The sequence below is a fragment of the Podarcis bocagei genome (assembly GCF_964188305.1).
Source record: "Podarcis bocagei genome assembly, chromosome: 2".
Classification (NCBI taxonomy): Eukaryota; Metazoa; Chordata; class Lepidosauria; order Squamata; family Lacertidae; genus Podarcis; species Podarcis bocagei.
In genome coordinates, this window is record NC_138126.1 from 88,502,451 (window position 1) to 88,513,165 (window position 10,715).

The 10,715-nt window shown below is 48.2% G+C and overlaps 1 long non-coding RNA gene across 1 annotated transcript in view; it reads right to left on the reverse strand.

Annotated features, from left to right (window-relative positions):
* Positions 1-10,698, reverse strand: part of LOC308579476 — a 52,986-nt gene extending 42,288 nt beyond the window's left edge. The window contains exons 1-2 of the long non-coding RNA XR_014004494.1: positions 10,106-10,698; positions 8,831-9,028 (exon numbers count right to left, since the gene is read on the reverse strand). This is a non-coding gene — a long non-coding RNA (uncharacterized lncRNA). The remainder of the gene's footprint in view (positions 1-8,830; positions 9,029-10,105) is intronic.
* Positions 10,699-10,715: the final 17 nt, after the last annotated feature.

The following is a 10,715-nucleotide window of genomic DNA, read 5'->3' on the forward strand; positions in this document are numbered from 1 at the left end:
AAGCACATCAATCTCCAAAAACAAAAAGATTATCAACAACTCAGGATATGCCCAACAAATAAGCCAAGGCAACTGTCTCATCGTATTCTATCACATGCTCAGGAGAAGAAGAAAGCCAGGCGCAAAAAGAATACAGTACAGTAATCATAAGTGTTGGTGCTAGGGGGGCCTTTCTGGGAAGAGCATTCCATAGAGTGGGATGGGGGACACAACTACCTGCCTTGTTGCCACCCGCCAAATCTCTCTTGAAGGGAGGCATAAGGAGAAAGGCCATGGATGATTATCTAAGGGCCCAGGTAGTTTCATGCCAGGAGAAGCGTTCTTTTAGGTATTGAGGTCTCAAACTGTATAAAGCTTTATAGGTTTAAAATAGCACTTTTTAAATGGGCTCAAAATTGTATGCAGTGGTACTTCTGGATGTGAACGGGATCCGTTCCCGAGCCCCGTTTGCATCCTGAGTAGAACGTAATATGCGACTGTGCACGTCGCGTTTTGCTGCTTTCGCGCATGACGTCATTTTGAGCATCTGCGCATGCGCAAGCAGCGAAACCCGGAAGTAACATGCTCTGTTACTTCCGGGTTGCCGCGGAGCGTAACTTGAAAACGCTCAACCTGAAGCATATTTAACCCGAGGTATGGCTGTATAGGCAGCCACTGCAGTTGTACTAAGACAGGTGCTATGCCAAACTGCAGACTCTCAGACAGCAATATGACCTGGGCATTCTGCATATGCTGCAGTTTCCAAACCATCTTCAGAGGCACCTTCATGTACAGGCCTTTTTGTTCTCTAATCTGTAGGTTCCTAAAGTCAAATTATTCCTGGCCAGAAAAGGGTATAGCTAGGCTACCAGCTGTAGCTGGAGGGGGGGAAGCATTCTGCACAACTGAGGCCACCTCAGTGTTCCTCAAGTGTCAGTAATAGATTCAGGAGAACCCTGAAGTATGACCCCATCTAGAACAGGCCAGAGACTGTTCCTTTGCTCAGAGGAACCACGCAATAATAGCATTTTGGTCATGTCTGGACTGAGCTTAGGTTTATTGACCTTCATCCAGTCTATTGCTATGACCAGACACCAGTTCAGCAGATCCACCACCTCACCAGCCGAAGATGAAAAGGAGAATTCAGAGCTGCACATTCTCAGTGTACCGATGATAATGAGCTACAGAGCTCAGAATGACCACACCCAGTGGCTTCATGTTAAATACATGGGAGAGAACACCTGAGAAACTCTATACAGGACCATCCACAGAACTGAGCTATATCCCCCAAGCAACTCCCAATTCAGACAGTTACCCCAGAAAGCCACTATATGGCCAATGAAACTGAAAGCTACTGAGACCTCAAGGAAAACCGACAGGGCCACGCTCCCTCTCTCTCCCGATACATGTCAACCAAAGTAGTTTTTGTACCAAACCTGGGGCAGATATGGATCCAAGAAATCAGTTTCCTCCCACTGAGCAGACTTACTCTCAGGTAATCGGGTACAGGATTTTAGCACTAGTGTTATATTTGCACTAGCATGCATTAGGCGTCAGTATCACAATACAGTATTCTGCTCCTACCTAAGAGAAAGGAGGGGATACCTGTAGCAGCGAAGGCAGTTATATTCCTGTTTGTGATGTTAAAGAAAAACAGGGGAAATTCATGCTCTGGGGCTGAAAATAAAGTCCACAGACTTCCAAGCACTAAATAAAAACATTCATGAAATGACAGGGCTATGACAGGGAATCCTTGCTAGTATTTTATTTTAAAACCTCGGTTCACATGCGTGCTCTATTCTTTAGTGGTACAGCGAAGAAAAAAACAGACAATTTTGTAAAGATTCAGGCACGATCCATTTGGTACCTGCCACACTTAATGATATCCCACACACCACTTACAATCACAATGGGTGGGCTGGAATAATATTTCCCAAGTGGCAAAATATTGCAGGTTGACTGCTGGGAAAATCATGCTCCTGCAACAGAAATGCTACTTTGAGAGATAATAGATAATAGCTTATGGCAGCACTAAATTAAAATAATAAAAATACAAATACTGGGGGAGCGAGGAAAATCTCTGTGTGGATGGGTTTGTCTTGCATGTGTGAACTATTAGGAAACTACTAGTCTGAAGCATTTCCTTTTGTTGAAATGCCATTTATGCCTGGATCTTGTGCAACACATGAACAATAGCTGTGCATAAACAGGCCCTTAGTTGCTGAACTACAAGCCCCATCAATTAGGGTCAGTGGCTATGCTTGCTAATTGCTGATGGGAGTTGTAGTTCAGCAACATCTGGAGGTCAAAGGTTCCCCAGACCTGATTTAAGGAGCATTTGTTCTGATTTGTTCATAGGGAGGTTACATGATGTTGCATCAAGGCAAGTGTCATCCTACACTTCCAAGAGCATTTCCCCATTACTTTCTTTATCGCAAAAAATATGATCTTTTGGGAAAGTGGGTGAGTTGCGCAAGACAACCCCCTGCTCAATCAACTATAATTACTCAACCTGAATAATTACCAGAATGTGGTCAAATCCCACCTAAAACAGCAACAACTTGGAAGTGCCCTGTGTACATATTGATTCAATTCTGGACCACAGCTAGGAGAGCTGGCTGATGTGGGAGAAGGTGGGATATGAGGGCTTGAAAACTGGATAGAACATTTATTTCCCCTCTAAATCATCTTAGATCCATGTCAAATATGTGCCTAGTAAGTAAGCAAAGAGATGGGGAAGTCTTCTCTCTTTAGGAAGTGCCAGTAACATACTATGCTTCTCATTCAGTTTCTATTTACTTGCCTTTGCCCCATTCTTTTGCCCCCTTGGTGGCTTACTCCTTGCTCCCCATTACGATGGCACACAGCTGGGGATCCTGGACGGTGGGTGGGTGGATCCCATGGTGAATCACTGCCATTTGCCCACAGAGCTGGAAGCAAGTGCTGCCTCCCCCACAGATTGGCACATCCTGCATTGGTGCTCAGGGAAGGGTTAACTCAAACTGGGCTGCACTCCAAGGCCTGGGAGCTGCTCCCCACACACTATCCCTGCGTTCCCAGCAGCTGTGCTAGACCAAGCCCAGTTAAGAGAGTGAAGCTGGGAGTGGGGGGTATGTTCTCGAATATCAAGCTCCACACTGGCACCAGGCCTGTCCCCTGCAGGGAGGCAACCTATAAAGACATAAGGGTCTGGACTTTGGGGCTATCCAAAACAACAAGGAACACCACAGTGAGGATAAGCCATGTACATGTTGTGTTATTGGCAGAAGAAAAGTGATTGGGGGTGGGAAACAGCTATAATTTGGAGAGTGGATCTTGTGCTGGCAGTGGATCTTGTTTGGTACGTGGTTTATGCAGCTGGCTGAACCCAAAGCCCTCTAGGTAGAAAGGCCTCAGGTCCTAGCAGTCACCTTTGCCCCTTCCCTTTCCACCCCCAGCTGGGAAGCTCCTTCCCTCCCATGACAGGAAGTTCATTGTTGAGGTCCCGGGATCTGCCAGACAATAAAGGAAGCAGCTGCTACCATGGCAATGGTGTGTGACATAAGCAAAACTTGCGCCATAATGGGTGTGGGGATATGTCCCAATTCACGGTCTCCTTGCTGTCATGGGAACAGGGAGCTGTGCTAGCCGGGCTCCTCTCTCTGTTCTCCTCCCACTGCAAGTCCCGACTGCTTCCCTTCGCATGCCACAGCAAGGGGTGAAGGAAACAAGGTCACTGGGTACACCACCTGCCTTTACCTGTAGCGAAGCCTCAGATGCACTTAGCCCGACAGCCACAGAGGCACAACCACACAAAACAACACTTCCCAGAAAGACACACGGTCACGGAACATACGTGACACACTGCACTGGAGGTAATGCACAGCCAATTAACAAAACCATGGAAATAGTTATCCTAAATGATGTACAGGGCAAAATGGACAGAAGTTTGTGGTACTACATACAGCAAAACTCTTAAATCCAAGCGGTTGCAGAGTTTTCAGAAATGTATACCCGTGTACACAGCCTGAGAACTTGGGGATCCAAGTTCACAAGCACAAAACATAGGGCTGCAGTAACAGAGCACCATTCACAAATCCAAGGTGTGTGTGCGTACACCCAGAGACACACTATATGCAACCCAGCCAGACATAACACACACACTACTTGCCATGTTACAGAAAAAGGATGCATTAAAAAATAAAACACAACAGATTTGTATGCCACTCCTCTTCTGTAACACATACACACCACATATGCATTCAAGGCCAGATGCTCTATATACATGCACACATGCGCACACAGCACTAAACAAACATTTGTATGTGCACATTAGAAAGTAGTGTACAGCTCTTATGGCAAACACACTGCCTGCAACACATGGGGATTCTAGGGGAGCCATCCAAGTATACAGAGAGAAGGAGGGAAGGATTGAGTTGAGCTCTCTTGTGTGTGCGTGCGTGCATGCGTGCTGTGTTTCACCTCCCTCCTCCCCGCTGCTATCTGGACTACAGCCTGGTGGTGGCTGCGGTCACGAAGGGAGGGGGGATTGCCTCGCCCAGTGCATGAGTCACAGAGAGCAGACTTCCCTTCCCAGCAGGGCCCTGGGCTCAGCCACTTGCCTGCCGGGAAAGGCTCTGTATGCTAGCCGGGGTCAGAGCCGTGGCTGCTCTGAAGTGGGCATTGGCAAGGGTGGGAGAGGGGTCTCTGGTGAGAACATCTGCTGGGGGAGGAGGAGGAGGAGGAGAGAGATGCGTGGATGAGTTTTGATCCCAGTCCAAGCACTCTTGTTTTTTGGACAGCCCAAAGACATATTTTACTGTCTCTTGGCTGCAACTAATTTCACTGCGAATGCTCTCCCACTTCACAGCGGCCAAGCAGTTATGGATTTCTTGGCTCTAAGGAAGGAGCAATTCGGGAAGACATCTCCATCTCATCCTCACCCATGTGCAGTATAGTGGTTGGAGCCAGTGTCGGACTAGGACTTGGGAGACCAGGGTACAAATCCCCTCAGCCATGAAGCTCAAAGGGGGACCTTGGGTCAGTCCCTGCCTCTTAGCCTAAGCTACCTCACAGGATTGTTGTGAGGTGTAAATGAGGCAAGGGAGAACCATGTACGTCACCTTCAGCTCCTCAGGGGGAGGAAAAACAGTGGGATATAAATGCAATAAACAGATAAAAGTGCATCCTAGATGTGCTCCAAAAGTAGGTATGACAGACTGACAGAATAACAACCCTGTTCAAAATAAGGGAAAGTAGTCCATGCCTCATTGCCACAATCCTCTTCTCCTTCTCCCAACACCTGCTAATCTCAGACTACAAGATCCTGCCCTATGCAAATCCCAACCTAAACAGGGGCATCAAATGGTCCAGAAATGGGGGGGGGGTGTGTGACTTTATTGCTGGATCATTTATGTAGTTCCCTGTTCTGACCTTAGGGACAGCCCCAAATTGACTCTCTCTGCCCCTCACTGCCAGCTGGGAAATCCCAACTGGAGACTAAAGCAAGGGCCTCGCTGTGGTAGGTTCATTCAGCTGTGTCCTCCTGGGACGGCTGCCTCCAAAGTCAGTCCACCAAGGGACATAAAAAGATAGGAAGCTGCCTCATACCAGGTTAGACCATTGCTCCATCCAGCTCAATACTATGCTGACAGGCAGCTTTCCAGGCCTTCAGAGAGGGACTTCTCCCTGCCCTACCTGGAGATGATGGGGATTGAAACTGGGACCTTCTACCACTGAGGTACAGCCCTTCCCCAACTCACACATTCTCCACCTCTCTCTTTCTCCTTTGGGTCTGCTTCTTCCCTTCCCACCCTCTCTGGCCCTACAGCATCCCTCGCCCCTAAACATGCTCTGGATCTCTCTGATCTGGACACTGGCACCTGGCTGTGTCCCTCCCTTGCCCAGGCTGTAATTAGCAGCTATTAAAGGTCATTAGCAAACTGGGAGTTAATGACCAGGTAGGAGCAACTTGGCTTCAGCACTGGGGTGTTGGCTTGTCTACCTGCCTGTTTACAGCTTTGCCAGCTGCTGGAATACCACCACTAAGCAGAGACCAGACGGAACAGATGACGCCTTGAGTTGGTTGGGAGAGAGGGAGGGATGCTTGAGAGGCAGTTTTGTAAGGAGCCAGGGCTGGCTGCAGACTTCTGAGACTCAAGCAGTGGGCACAGAAAAGAGAGTGGATTTGGGGGGATCTTGTGCTGTGGGTGCCTATGTCCACTTAGAACCAGCCCTCACCCTAGCATCCTACTGTGGCACAAAGAGAGTGGAGTATCCTGCTTCTCAAAAGTCATGTAACCCCCAAGCCCAAACACATTGGCTGGGAGCTGGGGTACAAGCCCCAGAATTCTGGCTCACTGCCCAGCCAGCCGTTTCTGCTCTTCCTGCTCCCTAAAATTCCCTGGCTGCTCTTCATGGAATTAATCACTTCCTGTTCCAGAGCTGGGTGTTGTTCCGTTCTGTCCGAATGGGTAATGCACCACACTTCAGAGGCAATTGTACACCAGTTCTAAGCAATGAATTGCTATATAAATATATTCTAAGACATCCAACCTCTTCTCTTGTTTTCCCATTCCCCACAACCAGAGAGATTGCTTCAAAGCAGCCAAAGTATCTAAACAATGACAGCTAAGGACCCTTTTCCTGACCTCTGACTCCCATTCCTAAATATTCTTCCTCCCCTGTTGTGCCTCCCCTGTTTGCTTTTCTGTGAAATCATCTGTTTTTAAGTGTGGGCGGCTTCTCCAACTAGGACGTGCCTAGAGCAGAACAGCTGCCAAGGAACCGCACGCCAGAGACAGGGTGTGTGTATATGTGCACAGAGAGGGTGATATACGTGGTGTGGGGTTTGTGATAGGGTGAATTGTCAAAGCCTGCAGAGGGTAGGTGGGAGTATGTAGGGGTATACTAACTACATCCTGTGGGTGTGTTTGGAACACCCAGTGTAAAGCATGGCACAGCGTATGTTTAGCACAGTGCATGTTTGGCTGAAAACAGTGTTGCTTTTATGTTCTGCAAATGTGCAAAGAGTGGTGGTGCATTGCGAGCAACTGATGCAGAATGTGGAAGGTCTTGTCTTTGGGTAGTATGTGGGAAAGTGCATCTGTGTATGTACTGTCTATAACATGCTATAAAGCATGAGCATCCTCAGAGCTGTAACAAAGCATGTTTGTTTACATGGTGTCTGAAGAAAGATGAGAGCAAAAGTGTGTGCGCAAGTGAACATGCACAGAAGGTGTGTGAGAATGTCTGAGGAGGGGCAGTAATAATACGATTCTGTGCTCGCTTGTAAATACTCATTCACCTGGTTGCTTGCGGTAAAAAATGCTTCCAGGCAACTAGCAAGGGATGTTTATAGCACTTGTTTCTTTTACACCACAAATCACTAATCCAGTAACTCTCTGGTCAGGTGGGCAAGTAAAAAAAAATAATGTTATGGATTAATAATTTTAGTTGACTAGAATTTGCAAGGCTGAATAAGGCATGCTGTGCAAGTTTCATCTCCCTTGCGTACAAGGAAATCCCTGCCAGAAAGTCCCACTCTAGACACTCCATTTGTGGATTTGGGCAGATTTCCTTGTCAACATAAAGCCCTGAAGGATGCCAAGACTTGCCTGAACAGTAAGGAGTATTACAGTGTGGTTAGGAAAGGGAGGGAGGAAGACAGAGAATTGCCAGTTCTACAGGGGGGTGGGGAAAGGCCCAAAGATAAATGCCATATTAAAAATGCCATATAAAAACAAATTAAACTTAGAATTAAAAAAACAACTAAATGTCATATAAAAACAAATTAGACTGAGAATTAAAAAAAAAAAAAGCTGGTGGCAATCCTGTTGGGGTTGAATGCTGTAAAGAAATACAAAGAATGGGGTTGAGGAATGGGATCAAGAATCCACTGAGGCCCTGGTTTGTGACTGAGGAGGGATTCGAACTGGGGATTAATTAATTTATTACATTTCATTCCCACATTTTTTTCCTCTGAGGAGCTCAACGTGGAGTAAGTACATGGTTCTCCCACTCCATTTTATCCTCACAACAACCCTGTGAGGTAGGTTAAGCTGAGGATCCATGATTGATCCAAGCTCACCCAGTGAGCTTCATGGCTGAGTGGGGATTTGAAGAACCTCGGTCTACTAGGTCTCAGTCCAACACACTAACCACCACACAGGCTCTGGGTCACAGTTCACACTCCTCCTCACCAGTCTACTACATCAACTCTCAGATAGCAGTGGTGGTGCTCAAGACTGAAAGCCACCCCAAACCAGCCGAAGCACGACATGGACAAAAACAGCCCATGTTCCTTCCTTACAGCCTCAGGGCAAGCTTGTTGAAGCAGAACTGACCTCCTGCTAGCCCTGGATGGGTTAATACCAGGCCATCCCAGGAAGGGAAGCTGGGAGCAGACGGTGTCTGAGTTGCTCCTGAGTCACATAGGCCGATAACACGTTTCCACCCAAGGCAGCCAAAATAACCCGGCTGGGAACTTTCCCACATGGAGTTTGTTTTTCATCTCCGCGGTTGCATGAGGCGGGGGATGTGAGAGAATAAAACACAAGGCTCCTGTTGAGGAGGCATACATTTGCCAAATGCTCCACGGCAGCTAGTGTGGCACAATAGGCAGGAGTGTTGGGCTGGGGTGTGAGAAGCAAAAAGTCTCATTGCTACTTAATGATGAAGCAAACTGGGTGGCCATAAGAGAACGGCAATCTTTCAGCCTATCCTACCTCACAGGGCTGCTTTAGGATAAAAACAGAGTGCTATGCGCCTTGGAAAGGTGATATGCCCATGTAACAAATAAATGTTTCACGCACCCAAGATGGTTTCCCTTAAATAAGAACTTAAAACACCAAACAAGCTCCAAACCCAGGACTTCCCTAAAATGTGAGGATTTCCTGATAGCTGGCAAGTCTGTCTGGGTCAGGTGGGAGAACCTTAGGCCTGGAGGTCAAATGTGGCCCTTTATCCGTCTTCTGAACTGTCCCCAAGCCATGCCCCCCTCCACACTCTCTTCAAAAGGTTTTGCCTGGCTGGAAAGTGCTCTTGAACTGTAAAAATGGCCCTTGCTTGCCTAGATGGAGAGAGATATGTGTATATAAATCTCTGCCTTTGGCATGCCTAGAATGTGGCTTACTGTACAAAGGCAAAGAATCACACCCATAACCCTACCTACGTGCCTCTGGCCCCTCTCAGCAATGCAAGTGGTCCCAAGAAATTTGTCCGTGAGAGAATGTGGCCCCCAGGCTGATAAAAGTCCCCCGACCCCGACCCATTTGGTTAGTTTTTGTTCTGCGGTACTTTGTGGTGTTTGATGGGCTGTGTTGGCTAATCCTATGCAGGAATTAGTCCAACCCAGTTCAATGGGACTTAGTAAAGGGGCCCCTGACCATTAGGTCCAGTCGTGACCGACTCTGAGGTTGCGGCACTCATCTCGCTTTATTGGCCAAGGGAGCCGGTGTACAGCTTCCGGGTCATGTGGCCAGCATGACTAAGCCACTTCTGGCGAACCAGAGCAGCGCATGAAAACGCCGTTTACCTTCCCGCCGGAGCGGTACCTATTTATCTATTTGCACTTTGACGTGCTTTCGAACTGCTAGGTTGGCAGGAGCAGGGACCGAGCAACGGGAGCTCACCCCGTCGTGGGGATTCGAACCGCCAACCTTCTGATCGGCAAATCCTAGGCTCTGTGGTTTAACCCACAGCGCCACCCGTGCCCCTTTCAATGGGACTTACTCTCCAGTAAAACAGTAGCCCTGTGCTCTCTGTACACCACAGTTGTGGGTCGTGACTGAGTAGATCAGCAAATAAGTTTGGATGTCAAAGAGGGAATCTTTAAAAACAAAACTATACAGCAGAAAGAGTGTGGCTTTTGGAACCACAGGTAAATAAATGCTACCTAGCAGCATTGTGTGGCCCACCAGGGGCTAAGAAATAGACGAGGCAAGGAGTGTGAATAAAGAGTAAGATAGGATTTGAGTCCTTTTCCTTAGACTGCAACACTCTCGATTCAGCCTCAGCAGCTGGGATATGAAACAGGCAATGTTCTTCCGCCTTCTTCTTGCCCATATAAAATGAAACTCCTTGGCAGCAGTAGGCATGAAAGTTATTCCTTCGAATCACAGACACACACACACACACACAAACATACACAAGATTTGCATAGCTGGCATCGCCCATGTCGTTTCCTCTACGCTAGCAGCCTCAAATGAAGGCACACTGCTGTCCCCCGGCGGGGGCTTGTGGTCCTGCAGCGCCGGGTGCTGAAACATCTGTTCCCTCATAGCGCCCCCTTTCATTTCGCATCAATCCAGATTAAAAAATCTTCTTCCCGTTAATAAAGTCGGCTGTTTGTTGTCACACACATTATTACAGAGCCTTCGGCATGTATGCTGCGTCTCGCTGTGGAGCTGGAACGGCCCGGAAAACTGAGAATTCCTGGAATACCTTTTCAACACGTGTAGGATAAGTCATTGAGAAACGTGACCATGAGCATGTGCAGAGTTCATTTCCACCGAGCGGCCCACACGCTTAGAAAACAAGGCAGCTGGCATGCCTCCCAGGTGGCCCTGAACCTCCTCGGTTTCTGTTCCCCCCGCCGCCCCAGGAGTGAAGCACCGACCCCACCCACGAGCGATCCCCTTCGCCATATACAGTCATAAGCGCTCGCCTGACGCCCCCTCGCTCGTCCTAGAGCGTCTCGGTGCCTCGCGGGCGGGGCTGAGCCTCTCCGGTTCCGCCCCAGCTGCCAACGGCGGGGC